The sequence below is a fragment of the Rattus norvegicus genome, chromosome 4 (genome assembly GCF_036323735.1).
Source record: "Rattus norvegicus strain BN/NHsdMcwi chromosome 4, GRCr8, whole genome shotgun sequence".
Taxonomy (NCBI): domain Eukaryota; kingdom Metazoa; phylum Chordata; class Mammalia; order Rodentia; family Muridae; genus Rattus; species Rattus norvegicus.
Window position 1 is genome coordinate 170,880,386 of NC_086022.1, and position 19,602 is coordinate 170,899,987.

Consider the following 19,602-nt stretch of genomic DNA (forward strand, 5'->3'; position numbering starts at 1 on the left):
TGTGCAGAGAGAGAGAGACTTTGGAGCACTCATCCCTGAATGGGAATGTCACCAAACTCCTCCCCTCAAGGACCAGGGATCTACACAAAAGAGTAGGTAGAAAGATTCTGAGACCTAGAGGTGATAGGTGACCTCAAGGATATGGGATCTCAAAAGCAGCTACTTACAGTCAGTAGGTTCCAGCTAGCAAAGGAAGAATCAGCTTTCTCTAATGAAGTCTTGTCCAACCCCACTCAACCAAGCCCCCAGCCCTGCAGGAGTTGGCTAATACAAATGGACTTCATGGTTTTCTTCCTGGCTTGTTGTTGTTGTTGTTATTTGTTGGTTTGTCTCTTGCTTTGTTTGTCTTCTTGGTCTTTTGCTTGTTCGTTTTGATTTCTGAATTTTGTTGCGTGTTTTTCTGAGTTTTCTTTTTCTTTTTCTGAAAAGAAAGAACACAAAGTGGGTGGGGAGTACCAGGAGGAGTTGGGGATGGGGGACACATGATCAAAATATATCACAGAAAAATACTAATTAAAAAAGAGAGGGTAAGCCAGGAGGTGGTGGCCTACACCTTTAATCCCAACACTCAGGAGCCAGACAGAGGCAAGTGGATCTTTGTGAGTTCGAGGCTAGCCTGGTTTACAGAGTAAGTTCCAAGACAGCCAAGGCTACACAGAGAAAACCTGCCTCAGCCAACACACACACACACACACACACACACACACACACACACACACACACACACACACACGAACAGGAGAAAAACTTCTAAGTATTAGGTCTTTAAAACAAATCAGGAGAAATGACTAACTGTGGTCTCTATTTAACACACAAAGCAGACTCTGCCCTCAGTCCCAGCTCACCTGTTACAGAGTCATCCTGGCTGCATACCTCCTGCCAAACCTCTCAGACCTCGAGTTTGGCTGCCCTTCCTCCAGCTTCTTTTCCTTTGGCTACGCATCCTCTTGGTTCTTGTAGTGCTCTTACTTCCTGGTTCCTCCCTTGGCCTCCTCTTCTCTCTTTTCCTCTCTTGCTGCCCAAGCACCCACCCTCCACCCTTTGTCTGTCTCCTCTTGTGGCCCGCTTCAGCCTACCGGCCTGGTTCAGTTTGGACTCTTCCAGATACCTCTGGCTGTTTTCTTCCTCATATCTAGAATAAAGCTTTTCCCCAACCACAGGCAGAGACAGGACCAGCCATGTCCTCACTCTTCACTGACCAAGAACCTCTGCCTTTTTCAATCAAGGAGCGAGATCTGAAGTATCCAGGGTCCCTGTGGTGACTGCATTAGCTACTTTCTCATGGCCCTCACAAAACACCTAACAAAAACAACTCAAAGGGAGGTCTGGGGCGTGGCCAGGAGAGCATGAGGTTGTTGATCACAATGAGTCTACAGCCAGGAAACAGAGAGACATGAATGCATGTTCTTAGCTTGCCTTTTCCTTATTATCATTTTTTTTATTCAGTCTGTCACATTAGCCCATGTTGTGCACATGTAGCATGGTCCTCCTGCTTGGCTTAAATCCCTCTGAAAACAGCTTCACACTCGCACCCACACATGTGTCTCCCAGGCAATCCTAAGCCCGGTCAAGTTACAGTGATGATTAACTATTCTAAGTCTACCCCTCGTCACCTTGGCATTTGTTTTAGTCCGGAACCATCCGCTTCTGGTCCCCTACAAGGCTTATGGCTATCTCAAAGAAAACCATATCTAGTTCATCTTCAAGAGTCCTCTATGTCTTAATAGTTCTGTTGTTCAAAAGTCTTTTTGGAAATGCATGGTAATCTCTTAAGGGAGACCCAGGTAAAATCAAAAAAGTTAAATATGGGGGCTGGGGATTTAGCTCAGTGGTAGAGCGCTTGCCTAGGAAGCGCAAGGCCCTGGGTTCGGTCCCCAGCTCCGAAAAAAAAAAAAAAAAAAAAAAAAGAACCAAAAAAAAAAAAAAGTTAAATATGTGTTATACCCAATGTTTCAGAATAAATATCCCCACTGTAGAAAGAAGAAATGAGTACGGTTAAGAAAGATTATGCTTAAGCAAGGACAAAACCCAGCAGAGAAAACACCAAATCCTTTGACTCTCTATTTGGCATCTGGCTTTCAGTATCCCTAACAGTCTCAGATAGCCCAGCCCTCCAGTCTTACTGCCTACCGCACACATGTAACCTCCTTTTAAAGCCAAAGCCTTCCTTAGTGATATCCCATAATCCTAGAACCTCCATTAAAACCCGGGCTTCACCGGAACAGCTTCATACAATAACCTCTCAGGGCCTCCTGAAAGGAAATCTACCTTAGCCCACACACAATGTCTGGTCTCAGCAGCTGTTTGAAATCTTGCTGCAAGCCTCCATGACTCCATAACGCCTACATTTTTCATGCCAGCAAAACCAGCACTACATGGGCAACGATGTAAAGTTCTGTTGCCAGCCTGAGATGAAGCTTAGCCTAGCTTCAACCAGAGCTGTATTGGTCTCTCACTACTGAGGCTTGATCTGTTGCTATGTATTGTGATGTTAAATAATGGCCCCCAAGGCCTGATTGTCCCCAGGGATGAAGAGATGTTAAGTGACACTGTGTAACCTTGTCCCTCGAGTTTTCCCTGATTGGTAAATAAAGATGCCTACAACCTATAGTTGGGCAGAAAAAAAGGTAGGCGGGGCTTTGATTCCCAGGCTTTGGGTCTGATGGAGAGGCCTTGAGGATAGAGAAGAAGGAAGAGGAGTCATGAAAATGTGTCCATGAGGGCTGGCCAATTGGAGTAAAGGCGGCCCAGGCAGAACATGGCAATTTAGGACTCAGAGTTATTGACAGGGAAGTAGACAAAATAGCATAGAAGTTTGGTATCTGCCCAGCTCCAGTGCTGTTTAAGCTTCTTATAAATGTAAAGGTTTTGTGTCTTTTATCTGGGAACTAAATGATCCAAGGCATGGCAAAAATCCCCAGTTGGTATTAATAATTAGCACAGCATCTCTCCTTGGTGGCTGAAGCAGGAGAATGCTTCCCTGAACACTTGTCTTCCAGCATTGATCGTCTGTGGCCGCAGTCTCCATTTAGTCTCTCTCCTTTCAACTGAACTTGTATTTCTAGACTCTGGAGGCCCTGCTGGGTAGGATCCTGTCTTCAAGGCACTTTGCCCATTTTCCAAATGCAAAGCACAAGGTTTCTCCTTAAAGCGTTAATGATTACAGATGCCTCGCCACCAACCCCTTGCCATCTTCCTTAATAAACCCCACATCTCTCCATCTCTTTCTGATTTGAGTTCTCATTACCAACGGAGTCTGTCATAACCATACCACAGCAGGAATGTTATGCCGTCTTGAAATCTCTATCCACCAAACAAATTAGTATACATTATTTTTGATTCAGCTTCACTCAAATTTCTACAACATGGACAACATGGATTCTCTGACGGAAGAAAACATGAATACCTGCTGACCCAGTTTCCAGCAGAGTCCTTGCCCCTCTCTGAAACCTCGTAAGCTGAACCCCACTTTCTACTTTCCTCTCAGCATTCTGCTATTCTGAACTCACCAGAAAGGCCCGCTATATTCTGCCTACAGAATTCCATGGCTCTGAGACCTGGAGCTCTACACCCTTCCAATTTTTCAAAAACTTTGCAAAGGCCTATAAACCACATGACCAGGCTGACCACAGCAATAGCGTCACCCCTTAGAACCAGTTTCTAGTTTCCTACTCTCAAGTCACTTTCTCCTTGCTCTTACCACACACCTGACCAAAAGCAACTTAAGGGAGAAAAGATTTATTTTGGTTCCTTGAAGGTACAGTCTATCATAGCGGGGAAAGCATGGTGGCAGGAGCATGAGACTGGATCACACTGTGTATCCACCCTCTTTGTCCTAATCTAGAATCGCACTCCTGGTACCAATTTCTGTCTTGGTTAGGGTTTTACTACTGTGAACAGACACCATAACCAAAGCAACTCTTATTAAAGACAACATTTAATTGGGGCTGACTTACAGGTTCAGAGGTTCAGTCCATAACCATCAAGGCAGGAACATGGCAGCATCCAGGCAGGCATGGTGCAGGAGGAGCTGAGAGTTCTACATCTTCATCTGAAAGCTGCTAGCAGAATACTGACCTCCAGGAAGCTAGGACTAGTGTATTAAAGCCCACATCCACAGTGACACACCTACTCCAACAAGGCCACACCTACTCCAACAGGGAGTTTCCAACCTTCTAACAGTGCCACTCCCTGGGACGAGCATATACAAACCATCACACCATGGGATGAGGCCACTCATATTCAAAGTGTGGTTTTCCCCTTATGTGAGACTTCTCCAGAAATGCCCTCATAACCACTCCTGGATATGCGTCCTAAGCAATCCTAGATTCAGTCAGGTTGACCAAACTAATCACTACACTGACGTGATTTGAGCCATTGTGAGACGCTAGAGATATCCTCAGATTATTCAACCATGTATACTCATCTTTATGGTTTGACCTAATTTTGGTTTTCTGATTCTTTCAGCCATTAGGATTCTGGCCATACTGAAGCAAAATATCTCCCAGTGTGTGACTCAGTAGGGCAACTGTCGACACCTGCAATATTGAGATGGTATTGGGAATCTGGGGTTCCCAGGTCTGGCTGAACCCCTTGGAAACTTGATAAGCATGCCTATAAAACTTGAAAAACAGATGGGCATGGACACGCAGCTGCAATACTAATATTTGGGAGGCTGAGCCACGAGGATATCCCTGCAGAGCTGGTCTGTCCTGCACAGTGACGTACAATATTCCTTCCCCCCCTCCACAGCCACCAAAAGGAAGGCAGAAAACTCTAACGTCCCATGACTTTAGGAAATTACCTTTTGAATAGGTGGTTTGAGAAATGGAATCTCATAAAAAATAAATTAACCTGAGAGACGATAAAGGTAAATAAGGAAGGTGGACATAGAGCTTGGAGAGATGGCTCAGTGGTTAGGAGCAATTTTGTTCTTCCAGGAGACCCGAGTTCAATTCCCAGTACCCGGAAGCACACAACTACCTCCAACACTAGCTCCAGAGGAATGTCTCTAACTTCCAAAGGTATACACCACACACACACACACACACACACACACACACACACTCACACACACCACACACACCACACACACACATACACACACATACCACACACACACACACTCACACACACCACACACACACACACCACACACACACCACACACACACACACCACACACACACACCACACACACACACCACACACACACACCACACACACACACTCACACACCACACACACACACACACACCACACACACACATACACACACACAATTTTTAAAAATCACATAATTTAAAATGTATATATTTTTAGAAAACATTTAATTCTGTTATTTAGCTTTTTTACCTATTTAGAATAGAATTATTTTTTAAGTACTGTGCCAGGACTTGATAGGATAGATTGCAAGGCCGAATAGCCAAACTCTATCCCTCAAGGCTTTTGGGTTTTGTCTGATAGATTTTTGCATCATTCAGAACAAAATAACTGACATAAATAACTTAGGTAGAATTATTTAATTTAGCTCACTATCTTGGAGGTCTCAGTCCACAGTCCGTGGCTTTGTTGATTTGGGCCCGGGTAAGGCTGATAATCATGGCAGTGAGAATGTATAGTAAAACATGCTGTTCGCTGCATGGTAGACAAGAAACAGGACTAGGAGAGAACTGGAGTCCAAGGTTAACCCTCAAAGGCACACCACCCCCAAGTGATCTATTTTCCCCAACTAGGTAGCTACCTCCAAAACCAGCAAACAGCACCATGGGCTGGGAGCCTGTGAGGAAAACCCCCACCCTAATCCATCACAGCTAAGGAGGCTAAGCTCGTGTGCACCTAAGTCTAATGCAACTAAAAGGCCAGCACTGAGGCTCCTTTCTGTCACTTAACAGCTTCCAAAGCATAGTCCCACTCAGCCTGTCACTTGACTCTCACAACAGCCCTTTGAGATTGGTACTTACACATCCTCATTTGGCATCAAGCACATGAGACTACAAGTGTGCAAGGAGAAATATAAATGAATGTTACTGTGGCATCATTCAAAGGAGGGGGAAACAGAAAACTGCTTACATAGCTATCGACAGTGCAGGGGCTGGATCTGTTAGTGAGGTGCCATTTCTGTCCTAGGTAAAAGGAAGTGAGCGCGTTCTATCCTTTCCTACTGAACTGCGGTTGCCACATTCATACACTAAGTGTTGCAATGTGCCCAGGATACTTTTGTTTTCAGATAAACATTTTTAAATCAATTGTTTTTAATTGGAATACAAAGTATTGAATATTGTTATGGAATTTACAAGCAGTATGTTTTGGTGGTTTAGCTTAGTAACTTAGTAGTTAGCTTAGGAGTTGAGTGTGTTTAGCTCTCCCCTTCAACAAAGAATGTTTTTAGTGTGGATCCTGTGTGATATTTAAGATAGAAAAATGACACAGGCTGACGTGTATCTTACCTGGCAACCGGTACCGAATACAACCAAAATCATAGACAAAATGCCTTCAGTTACTAAAGACTGACAGCCCCGGTGCTAAAAGATCAAGGACCATGTGATGTCTTTCTTGAGATTTTGTTCATTTTCTTTTATTGTCCCTGAGCCTAGACTGAAAATCAATCTAACCCCAAGAGCTGTGAACGCAGAACAGACAAGAACCCAAGAGAAGTCTTCCCTCTCTGACTCAAGGAATGAGACTGGGGTACCATGTAAGAAACACAGAGATATCCAAGTAAGAAGTGAGGAAACGTTCTGAGTCCCCCCCCCCCCTTCCCTTTCTTTCTTAATTATGATCCACAGCAAACCACATACCAGAGCTCCAGGGCAGCCACAGAGTAGCAAGACCATGATCATAGTGTTGGTAAAAAAGACACTCGAAGCTCTTAGGAGACCCTTCCCTTGGAGAAGAGGAGCCGTGAGCTGACTCGGGTGGAGGACACTTGCGTGTGATGTGGGTGTGGAGGCAGACTCAGCTACAGAAAGTGTAATGCCGAGTCAGGAGAAATCCTCTGGCTCCCATCAAGGCTCAGAAAGAGCAGAGCGCTCGCTGGAGAGTTTGAAGAGAGGAAGTAGTCAAGAAAAAAATAATCCCAGATTGCTGTGAGGAGATCCACAGCTCACTCTTGAGAGACATGTGATCTTAACAGTGCTCTGAAGTGTAAGAACCGAACCCCAGGATCGAACACCACCCAGGTTCCAGATGACACATGAGGCAGATTCAGAAAACAGTCCAAAATATATCAAAATTGAGATGATTCGGCACAGCCCTGAAGAAACAGGGATGACTGACAGACTAAACACACCTGGGTTGGATGCCTCTGCTGGTGGCCAGCCTCCAAGATGGTGGCTAGTGACCTGGCACCCCGGCATTCACACCCTTTCTTCCTCTACCATTCTGTGGTGCAGCACTGAGGCCTCGTGTCTTTTGAGAGGATAAAGGCTGTCTGTGCCTTTGGTGTTGGACATATCGCTGTACCCGAGGAAAGTCACAGTGTGAACAATCCTACAAAGCGAGACTGTGTGGTGAGGAACTGAGGTCCTGTCAGCCTCTGCGTGAATGAACTGAGAAGCAGGCTGTCAAGATGCAGGCAATGCCATGCTAACATTTACCCTGCAGCATCGTAAGAGAGCCTAGGCCACAACCACACAGCCATGTCTTAGACTTCTAGACACCAGGGATCGTGAGGTGTTTGCTGTGTCAAAATATTGGGTTTGGCATATGCTATGGTAAAGCCATAGATAATGAAGGTTCAAGCAAGAGGCCACTATCTCCACAAGGTTCAACTACAGCATCTCAGAGGAATGGAACTGTCAGTGGTGAGACACAGACTGCTTGGGTGGAAAAGGAATCTCAAGAATGTGAAGGTCTACCACATAGTCCCGTAATCTCGCTGCTGTGTACAGACCCACATAAAATGAAATCAGTATATTCTTTTTTTAGATTTTTTATTAGATATATTTCTTTACTTACATTTCAAATGGTATTCCCTTTCCTAGTTTCCTGTCCATAAGCTCGAATCCCACCACCTCCCCCATACAGGTGTTCACCCACTTCCACCTCCCTTACCGCCCCCGCACCACATCCCCCTACACTGAGGGTCCAACCTTGGCAGGACCAAGGGCTTCCCCTTCCACTGGTGCTCCAACAAGGCTATTCTCTGCTACATATGCAGTTGAAGCCCTGGGTCAGTCCATGTATAGTCTTTTGGTAGTGGTTTAGTCCCTGGAAGCTCTGGTTCGTTGGCATTGTTGTTCTTATGTGGTTGTAAGCTCCTTCAACTCTTTCAAGCCTTCCTCTAATTCTCCTAAACGGGGTCCTGTTCTCAGTTCAGTGATTTGCTGCTAGCATTGGCCTCTGTATTGGACATGCTCCGGATGTGTCTCTCATGAGAGATCTATATCTGGTCCCTTTCAGCTTGCACTTTTTAGCTTCATCAATCTTACCTAGTTTTGGTGGCTGTATATATATGGACCACATGTGGGTCAGGCTCTGAATGGCCGTTCCTTCAGTCACTGCTCTAAACTTTGCTTCCATATCTCCTCCTATGGATATTTTTTCCCCTTTTAAGAAGGGGTGGTAGCATCCGCATTTTGGCCATCCTTCTTCTTGAGCTTCCTGTGCTCTGTGGATTGCATCGTGTGTAATTTAAGCTTTTGGACTAATACCCACTTATCAATGAGTGCATACCAAGTGTGCTTTCCTGTGATTGGGTTACCTCACTCAGGATGATATTTTCTAGTTCATTCCATTTGCCTGTGAATTTCATGAAGGCATTGTTTTTGAGAGCTGAGTAGTACTCCATTGTGTAAATGTACCACATTTTCTGTATCCATTCCTCTGTTGAAGGGAATCTGGGTTCTTTCCAGCTTCTGGCTATAATAAATAAGGCTGCTATGAACATAGTGGAGTATGTCTTTGTTGTATGTTGGAGCGTCTTTTGGGTATATGCCCAGGAGAGGTATAGCTAGGTCCTCAGGTAGTTCAATGTCCAGTATATTCTTGAAGCTCTTTTCTGGCCTCAAACTCCCTATACAGCGTAAGCTTGACCTGAACTCCCAAATACAGGGATCACAAATATTTGTCACTGTGCCAGCTGAGTCTAGCAATATCTATTTTATTTGTTACTATATGCTTTATAAGATTTTGTAAGGATTTATTTATTTAATGTATGTGAGCACACTGTAGCTGTCTTCAGACACACCAGAAGAGGGCATCAGATCCCATTACAGATGGTTGTGAGCCACCATGTGGTTGCTGGGAATTGAACTCAGGACCTCTGGAAGAGCAGTCAGTGCTCTTAACTGCTGAGCCATCTTTCCAGACCCACTTTATAAATTTTATTACACTGTTTAAATTAAAATTTGTATGATAAAACTGAGATCCAAATCTGTTATTCTGTCCAAACTCAGAGTAACAAGGGATACAAAGGATTTTAACATGTCTAACTTGTTTTGTTGTAAAAACTTTTTTTACTTTATGTATATGGGTATTTTGCCTGTATGTATGTATGTATGTATGTATGTATGTATGTATGTATGTGTATGTATGTATATGCACTGTGTGCTTGCCTGGTGCCTTTGGAGGCCATTAGCACTGGATCCTGGAACTGGAATTACTGAGAGTTGTGAGCCAACATGTGGATGCCGAGAACCAAACCTGGCTCCTTGGCAATAGCAACAAGCGCTCTTACCCACTGAGCCACCCCTCCAGGCCAGCCTGATGTTGTTTTTGAATAATCACAAGAAATGGAAAGTCTGACAAGAGAGACAGGGTAATTGAGAAAGGCTCTACAGAAAGAGGTCTTAAGCTTGGGGGTGGGGTGGAGATCTAGAGATAGAGGGATACACCCCTCCAAGGAAGGAAATACCCTAAGGCCAAGAGCAGGGCCATGTGCCACACGCCTGTGATCCCAGCATTCTGGAGCCTGAGGCAGGAAGATTCAAGGACATCCTAGGCTACATATGGAGACCTCAAAAAAGGTGTGGACAGGGAAAAAGGAAAGGCTCTTCAGAAAGTCCACATTAATTAGGTTCATTATGCAAACATACGGATGTCACTTGTATAAGACAATGCAGAGACGCAGAGGGCACGAGAAGCTTGTAAGTCCCCCACGGGGTTAACCAAGCATGGTGTGGTGTTCCTGAAATCTTAGAGTGTGGAAGGGCAAATCAGGAAGAACAGGAGTTCAGAGTAAGCCTCAGCTATGTAGGTAGTGAGTCTTAAGCCAACCTGAGCTCATGAGATCCTGTCTCTGAAATCAAATAAGCAAAAGGCCCTATGGGTTTTGAGAATCCGGAATACGTTCCGAGCTTAAGAACAGAGGCAGGGAGAGTAGAGGACAAGGAAGGCGGGGGTTGTGGCCTCAGGAAGGGGGGGGGGGGATTCGAGCAGTGGAATTGAAAGAGAAAACGGCACCGACAAAAGAACTTAAGGAGGGAAAGAAAGCTCATGGTCACGGACCAAGGTCAAGATGTAGCCAGACGATAACGCAGGCGAGTGGAAGAGAGAGGCATGGAACGGGCACCGGCAGTGGGAGGCTCTCCGTCTGACCTTTAGGGCAAGGATTGGCGGGATCTGAGGAGGTGGTGAACATAAATGACATGGAAGCTCGAACTTCCCTCAGCAGCATCCGCCTTTCTCACAGATCGGCTTCCTACTCTCTTGACTTTGAAACGTAAGGGCCCTTCCTCATTGAATAGGGGTGAAGTTCTTCATTCTTGCAAGCAACACGGTGCAGGAGATCGGAAAGCTAGGACAGAAGCTAGCGCATGCGCACTTGTGAGTTTGTTTCCCAGCTCCCAGGTGGTGGCTCACAACCCTTTATAACTCCAGTTCCCGGGGATCCGGTGCCCTCTTCTGACCTCCACTGACATCCTGCACATGTACAATGCAAGCATAGAACAGTCAGGTACAGGAAATAAAAAAAGCTCTAAAAAATTTTTTTTAATTTGAAGGGGGAAAAAAAGACAGTTTCTCCTCATTCACTGGCACACTTATGTATAAAGCCTCAAATGCCCACACTGAAGATTTCCAAAGGCTTCGAGTCCTCAGTGCTGAGAGAAAGCCGAGCCTTAGCAAGAGCTACGTAAAGGCTTCAGGATCCAGTCCTGCCTTTGTTTCTTTTAACATGTGGATGGGACATATACTTGAGCTTCCTTTTCTTTCCAAATAAATGCATGAATATCACGGAGCAGAGACGTAATAGTCAGTCTCTACTGCGCACAATATGATTGGCCACTTCACCCTTGTTACTGCATCTGTCTCAACATGGCGGACAGAACCCTCACACTCCCTGCAAGCCAGAGTAAACCTTTCTTTTAAAAGGTTTCTTTCAAGGTCTTTTCGTTTCAGGATTTTATCACAGCAATGAGAGAGTGACTCACCGTACAAGTGGTAACTCATACTCTTCAAGCCCTTCCCGAATTCCTGACCCACAGATGATAAAATGACCGCTGGTCTACACTGCTGACTTTGGAGTGGTTTTTTATCAGTGATCACCAGAACAGGTGACCTTGACTTACCAACAACCACTGTTCTATACTTAATGGGTAGAGAGACAAGTTGGAAGGCAACAGTAATGGAAAGATGGGGAGGTTTGCAATCAGAAGGCAAACTAAGACACATACCCAGACAAGGCCATGCAGAAGCACCCAGTGCAGGAGCACCAGGCAGTGAGATGGTTTTGTACAAGATTTGCTGATGAGAAGGAGGGAAGGTATGTGGACCAGGGCTGTGATGGTTTAAAATACACAGAATAAAGTGGGACTGTAAATGTTCTAGGAAAGCAACAAGACCTTGTTAAAAAAGACTGCTCGGTTGAAATGAGTGCCCAGCTGGATTTAATGACATGAATTTGGAATGGGTCATATCAGCCCAGTAGGATCGTGTCCTCCAACAATGCTTAACAGTTTGGAAAGCAAAGTCCGAGCTTTATGTGGTAATGACAACTCCTCACGAGTTCCCTAAGTCTTTAGTAAACATCTATTTAATACCTTCCATATCTCAGAAACTATGCACAGTGGAGTAAAGGGGACGTGTAACTGAACATGAAATGAAAGGGCTTTGAGGGAGCTCGGGTTTTTCTCTGAGGAAAATGAGATAGACACGCCTTTTAATAATTTCATTAAAACAAGCACAAATATTACATTTAAAAAAAAGTAATCCTTTGTGTTCAGAGATGGCTCAACAGTTAAGAGCATTTATTGTTCTTGCAGAGGACTTGGAATTCAGTTCTCAGCTCCTACATCAGCAATTCACAACCTTCCTTAGCTCCAGTTCCTGGGGATCCTGTACCCTCCCCTCTACTGGCCTTCTCAGGCACTTCGAGCAGTGGTGCACCTGAACTCATGCGCACACAAATACAACTAATAAATAAACCTCAATGAAAGAAAAACAGAAGCAAGCCTCGGTTAAATGAAGACCACACACACACACACACACACACACACACACACACACACACACACCTGCATTCCTGAGAAATTTTAGCTAAGGACTAAAGGAGACAGAACTATAACTCTAAAAAGATCTTAAGTAGCACCCAAGGGTTTGGTCAAATGATGACTTCCTCTCTTGAGGACTTTGTTTGAGTTAACTTCTAGTTACCTTGTGTCTTAGTGAATACCCTTGATTGTGAGACAAAGAGGCTATTGACTGAATAATAGGTTTCCAAGTCCATCAGGGTTTCTTCACAAGGTAGCTTGGGTTTGGTTTATCTGAACACGAATGCTTCATGGATCAAGGACTGAACCGGTCTGTGGTCTCTAGAGGGAGAAGAGATATCCTGGCTGCACACTTCTCTCAGTGTTTGAAAATAATCTAAACTATGTCAAGATGCTCGTCTCCAAATCTTCTTGAATCTTAAGAGTGATCGCAGGTCTGTATTGTATTAACTAAGATCAGATGGGGCTAGAGCCGTGGGTCTATGAGCTGTTTGGGGTCATGATGGATCAGTCTGCCAGCATTTAAAGATAATAATAATGTATTTATGGTTTTCTTGATGTCTTTCAGACTTGGGTTCTAGGCTCCTCCATTGAAACCAGAAGCTCAGATTGTTCATTTGTGTATACCCTGATACCAATTCACTGTAGATATATGGGTTTATTTCTGAACTCTCGGTGCAAATGTGCTGGTGTATGTGTTATTATTTCCCTGTGTGCTTTAAATTCTCTCCAGATTACTCAGAATACCGAATTCTATGGAAATGCTATGTAAGTAGTTTTGTGCTGCAGTTAGTGTATAATGACAAGAAAAATCTACACATGCTCAGTAAAGATGTGCTTTTTAAAGAAGAAGAAAAATGTTCATCGGCAGTTGGCTAAATTCATGGAGTGGAATCCGTGATGTGGGTGGCCTGGACTTAGTTTTGGGAGAGCCAGGCAACTTGACAATTACAATTAATCACATGACTGTGATGTCACATGACTACCATGTCCTTGTCTAGCTAGCTCCTTGTGAATGGCATGGCCCAGGGGCAGTGTACTGGACAGTTTTATGTCAACGTGAAGCAAGCTAGAGTCATCTGAGAGGAAGAAACCTCAATTAAGAAAATGCCTTTATAAAAGCAGGCTGTAGGCAAGTCTGTAGAACATTTTCTTAATTATTAATTGATTGATAGGAGAGGGCCAGCCCATGGTGGTGATGGAGTTCCTGGGCTGGTACTCCTGGGTTTTATAAGAAAACCGTCCGAGCGAGCCATGGGAAATGAGCCAGGAAGCAGCACACTTCCATGGCCTCTACATCAGCTCCTGCCTCCAGGCTCCTGCCCTGCTTGAGCTCCTGTTCAGTTTTCTCCGATGATGGACTGCGATCTGGAACACAAACCCTTTCCTCCCCGGCTTGCTTTGGTCAGTGTTTCATCCCAGCAGCAGTAACCCTGACTAAGACTCCCAGCGATGTCTGAACCTCCTGGTGTTACCGTGCTTTGCAGACACAATGACTACAGCTCCAGAGCCTGCAACAAAGTATATCTTGTTTGACCCAGCAGGGGAAGGACAGAAAATCCTCCGCACGCAATCTCTGGATTATTTAAATATATGTCTCCTTTTCCGAACACGTCACCTTGTATCCTTGCTTTTGATAAACCTTCTGTGTGATTATGAGCAGTTTGGGTCCTTCCTGTGCCCAGTTTCAGCAATCAGGAATGGAACACTTCAGGTAATTGACACAATTAATGCACAGAGCATGGAGGACGGGAAGACGGAACTCTCAGGGGGGAAGGCTTATTTATTTATTCAGTCTTTATTGAGTGTTTACTGGTTTAAAAAAAAAAACCTCTCCCTAGGCAACTGGCAGACAAAAAATAACTCAGGCATGACCCTTGATCATAAGACGTTCACATTGGGAAGAAAAATACATAGACAGACAGACAAAAGCTCGCACCCTGTGGTAGTAACTGCCCAAGGAGGGGTTTGCAAAAGCAACAAGCAAGAGAGTAAATCTTTCCGCGGGAGTTTTTTTTAATGGCTTTGTGTTTGCACCTAGAAAAGACGGGCATGAGTTACCAAGAAGCAGAAAGGGGCAGAACAAGGAAGACGTGTACTCCAAAGAAAGGTGTGTCTGCGCAATATTTCATCAGTAAAGAGCTGTTTAAACAAACTCCAGCAAGCAACTGAGTACGATATAGATACTGCCTTCCATTACACTGAGAAGAACCTTCTCAAATACTATCAAACTTATCTATATTATGTGTGTGTGAGTGTGTGTAAGTGTGTGTGTATGGGTGTGAGTGTGTGTGAGTGTGTGTGTGAGTGTGTGGATGTGTGTGAGTGTGTATATGTGTGTGAGTGTGTGTGTTTGTGTGTGGTGTGTGTGTATATGTGTGAGTGTGTGTATATGTGTGTGTGAGTGTGTGTGTGTTTGTGTGTGTGTTTGTGTGAGTGTGTGTATGTGTGTGAGTGTGTATATGTGTGTGTGAGTGTGTGTGTGAGTGTGTGTGTGTTTGTGTGTGTGGTGTGTGTATTGTGTGAGTGTGTGTATATGTGTGTGAGTGTGTGTGTGAGTGTGTGTGTTTGTGTGTGTGGTGTGTGTATGTGTGTGAGTGTGTGTATATGTGTGTGAGTGTATATGTGTGTGAGTGTGTGAGTGTGTGTGTGTAAGTGTGTAAGTGTGTGGTGTGTGTATATGTGTGAGTGTGTGAGTGTGTGTGAGTGTGTGTATGTGTGTGTGGTGTGTGTGTATGTGTGTATATGTGTGTATATGTGTGTGAGTGTGTGTTTGTGTGTGTGAGTGTGTGTGTAAGTGTGTGTGTGTGAGTATGTGTGTGTGTTTGTGTGTGTGTGGTGTGTGTATGTGTGTGAGTGTGTATATGTGTGTGTGAGTGTGTGAGTATGTGTGTGAGTGTGTGTATATGTGTGTGTGAGTGTGTGTTTGTGTGAGTGTGTGTGTGAGTGTATGTGTGTTTGTGTGTGTTTGTGTGTGTGGTGTGTGGGTATGTGTGTGAGTGTGTGTATATGTGTGTGTGAGTGTGTGTGTAAGTGTGTGTGTGTTTGTGTGTGTGGTGTGTGTGTATGTGTGTGAGTGTGTGTATATGTGTGTGAGTGTGTGTGTGAGTGTGTGTGTGTTTGTGTGTGTGTGGTTTTTAGTCCTACTCGAGAACTATGACTTAATCATGATGACGTACTACTTAGCCATACTCAATGAGGCAGAAGCCCTGTATGAGGAAGCATTGGAGGCAATCCTCAAAGCATTAAAAACGTGAAGTCACAGCTCAAGGAGCCCATGGATACCAAATGGGATAAAGAAATCAGGTTGCATATATAAGACTGATAAAGACGAAAAGCAACGAAACCATCCTGCAAGATGACAGCTAGATCAATAAAACGGCATCCGAAGTCCAGAAATCAACCCCCGCATTTATGACTTGATCCATAGGAAATGTCAGGAAAATTCAAAATGAATATTCCTTTCAACAAGTGACCTACGCAGCGACCTAGGCGGCATCCATCCATATATATATATATATATATATATATATATATATATATATATATATATATTTCTGAACCATTTCTCACACCATATGCAAAAGTTTGATCAAAATGGATGATAGCTCAGCCTACCATAGCTGCAGTCATAACGTTTTAAAAGCATGAGCATCAATTTTCATGACCATGAATTGGACAACCACCCTCTCGACAGAACACCAAAGTCAAAACCGGCAACAGACAACACAAACAGCCGAGATTTTATCACCAGAGCATTTGCGTTGCAAAGGCACCATCGAGAAGGTTACAAGGAAACCGATGAAACAAAGCGAGTGTTCATAAATAATGCGTCCGGTCAGGGGCTTGCACCCAGAATATTTAGGAACCCTTACACCTTATGAAAAGCCAAATAATTTCTAAATTTTAAATACAGAATGAATTTTCTCCAAAGGCATTAAGCTTGCCAGGAAGCACATAAAAATGTGCCCAATACCACCAATTATCGGGAAAGAACAATAAAAACTAATAAACAAACAAATAAATAAATGAAGCTTCCCACCCAGCAGGTGGGTAAGGTAGGACTAGTTTGCGGGGAACTAAGGCCTTCAAACAAAGCTGGCCATAGGTATGTATTGGGCAAAACAGTTCATTCTGTAAACTCAGAGGGAACAAATGGCCCTGCTCTTCTACTCCTAGGTGTGTGCAAAAGAGTACCTATGAACACACACGCTTGCACAAGAATATGCATAGCAGTGTTCAAAGGTGTGGAAGCACCTGGCTTCTGTCAACGGTCAGTGGGAACGTGGACTGTGCAATCTCCTTTCAAGGATCATTGTACAACATGAAATATTGAGGGAAAGCTGTAGGCATAAACGCCACACTCTGAATTAATCAACTTAGATAAAATGTCCAGAATGACCAAACTCGAGGACAAAAACATTGTAGGGTTAAGTCAAGGAATACACTGTGTCCTTAGTTGCTAAATAGGTAGGGGGTTTTTTTTGTTTTGTTTTGTTTTTTCCGGAGCTGGGGACCGAACCCAGGGCCTTGTGCTTGCTAGGCAAGCACTCTACCACTGAGCTAAATCCCCAACCCCTAGGTAGTTTCTTATAGACCAGAAACAAACAATCCCGACATGGCTAGAGAGGTGGTTCAGTGGTTAAGGATGAATACTGGGGCTGGAGGGATGGCTCAGTGGTTAAGAGCACTGACTGTTTTTCCAGAGGTCCTGAGTTCAATTCCCAGCAACCACATGGTGGCTCTCAACCATCTGTAATGGGATCTGATGCCCTCTTCTGGTGTGTCTGAAGACAGCAACAGTGTACTCACATACATGAAAGAAACAAATAAATAAATCTTTAAAAAAAAAAAAAAGAATACTGCTCTTGCAAAGGATCCATGTCCGGCTGCTCAGCACAGATCTCCTACTTCAAGGGATCCGATGCTCTCTTCTGACCTGCACAGGAACCTGCATGAACACACGCATATCCAAACAAAGACACACATACACACACACACGGTTAGAAAATACCTGAGAAGCATTTTTAAATCATGAAATTAGATACTGGTGCTGGCTGCTCAACTCTGAATACATTAAACATCGAGTCACACATTTTGCAATTTTACGGCATATGAATTTTATGGTATGCTAACATGATCTCAATAAAGCCATTATTGAAAAAGAGAAACTAATTAAGGCAAAAATAGAAATGATGCAGAAATAAAATTAATAATAAAAGCATCAAAACTATAATATATCATCAAGATATAAAAATATAATCGAATCATATTTTAGAAACACTTTATGGTAATTCATTTAAAATTGTTAATGAACTTCATCGGTATTTGGGGAAATAAACCTTACCCACACTGGCACGTGAGGAAGTGTGCCCAAGGCTGACAGACTGATTTGAATCCCCAGGGGAGGTAGAAAACCAATTCTTGTACCTTGATTCATTCACACATGCACCTTGGTACATGCAAGCCCCTACACTAAATACATAAAATAAAACACATAAAACTTACCAAGTTTGAGAAAAGATAAAATTTGTTTATAATATAATGTGTAACTAGAAACCCCAAATAACTTAGAGAAGTCATTGCATTGATAACTCGAAAAATTCAAGACTAAAGGGTCAAGAAGAAGAAAATTAAATGTCTGAGCATAGTACCACGGTGGCTAACTAAGTTAACTATCTAAGGTAGGTAGTTAATAGTAACTAGGTTAACTATCGACTAGGTCACAGTGTACTACATATTTTGTTAAACACTGTTTAGGATGTGTGCATGTTTCTAGATGAGGTGCACACTGGACTCAGTGGACAGAGAAGCAGGTCCTCCCTAACATAGACTTGCAAATCACCTAAGCCTGGGGGACTTCAGCTAACCCAGGCTCTACGGTAAGTTCTAGGCAAGTCTAGAGCTGCACATTGAAATCTCGGGGACAATGCGACGGTCACAAACGAGGGACGGATATAAAATAGCAGGGATCGCAGGTCTTATTTTCTAAGACAGATTTGGCACCGTAGAGCGTTAACTCCAGCACTTGGGAAAACAAACCACGGGGATTGGAAATTCAAGATCATTCTCATCTACATAGCAAATTGGAGGTCAGCCTCTAGTGCCTGAGATCCTGTCTCAAATGAAAGCAGTCGGGGGTTGCTGGGCAAAGGGTGGCCAGCAGATGCTTGTTGCCAAAACGCAGGATCTGAGTCGGATCCCAGGGACCCAAATGGTGGAAAGAGAAAACCGATCCCCAAAAACTGCCCTCTGACCTCCATACACGTGCTATGGCAGACATGTGCCCCCCCATACACATATGCACTAAATAAATAAATAAATAAATAAATAAATAAATAAATGTAATAATGGTTGTTTTTTTAAAAATTACTTCTTAGCCTTCTTACTGAGGTCGAGGGCAAGATCTGTTCTCGTCAGTTTGATACTGACTGGGTCCTCTATCTGAAGACCGCATATTAAATGATTTGGGGAGCTAATCGATACAACAGAGACTGGTTCTGCCCTCTTTACCCATTGACCTGGTGTTGCAGAACATCCAGGGACGGGGTATCCTCTGAGGGATGTGGCAGGAGACTAATGGCTTCAGGTTGTATTAAAGATACAAGAAAAAAATGCGTGATGTCTCTCGGAAGGATCCGGAAAAGTGCTAAAGTAAAGATGAGGGCTTCATCTCCACTGACCCTACTTGTAAGTAATGCAGGAGAGCATCTTGTAGTTGAAATAAAAGAAAGTAAGATAACAAAACAGACAGGAAAGTAGGTCGCATACTGGTAGAAGAAGGCATAAAGAACATTGTACGACTGTGGTCCTCAAGCCTGTCCACCTGAGTTCACATGGTGAAGGAGGAAAACCAACTCCCAAGCTGAGCTCTGTCTTTACGTGCAATCAGACTGAGGTACTGCCGTAACAGTAATGACTTCTGAAATTAAATCACTGTTAAATCACTTCCTTCTACAATAAAAGGTAGAAGACAAAAGCACTAAGACATAAATTACATCGCTGGGTAGCTAATATAAACAGATATAAATGGAGCTCAATGGCAATGCTGTGGAGGGAACAGGACACAATTTCCTACGCTAGTGAAGCTGTCGCCCTCCTAAAATGGACTCTTATCTCTGCGTGCTGGTCTATGGCCGTCCTGTGGTAACCGTGGAGATGACTGTAGACCT

At 43.8% G+C, this 19,602-nt stretch overlaps 1 non-coding gene across 1 annotated transcript; it reads left to right on the forward strand.

The window, feature by feature from the left end:
• Nucleotides 1-18,798: 18,798 nt before the first annotated feature.
• Rnu2-63 (RNA, U2 small nuclear 63) lies at nucleotides 18,799-18,988 on the forward strand. The gene has a single exon (XR_005504345.1). It is a non-coding gene; the product is annotated as a U2 spliceosomal RNA (small nuclear RNA).
• The last annotated feature ends 614 nt before the right edge of the window (nucleotides 18,989-19,602 follow it).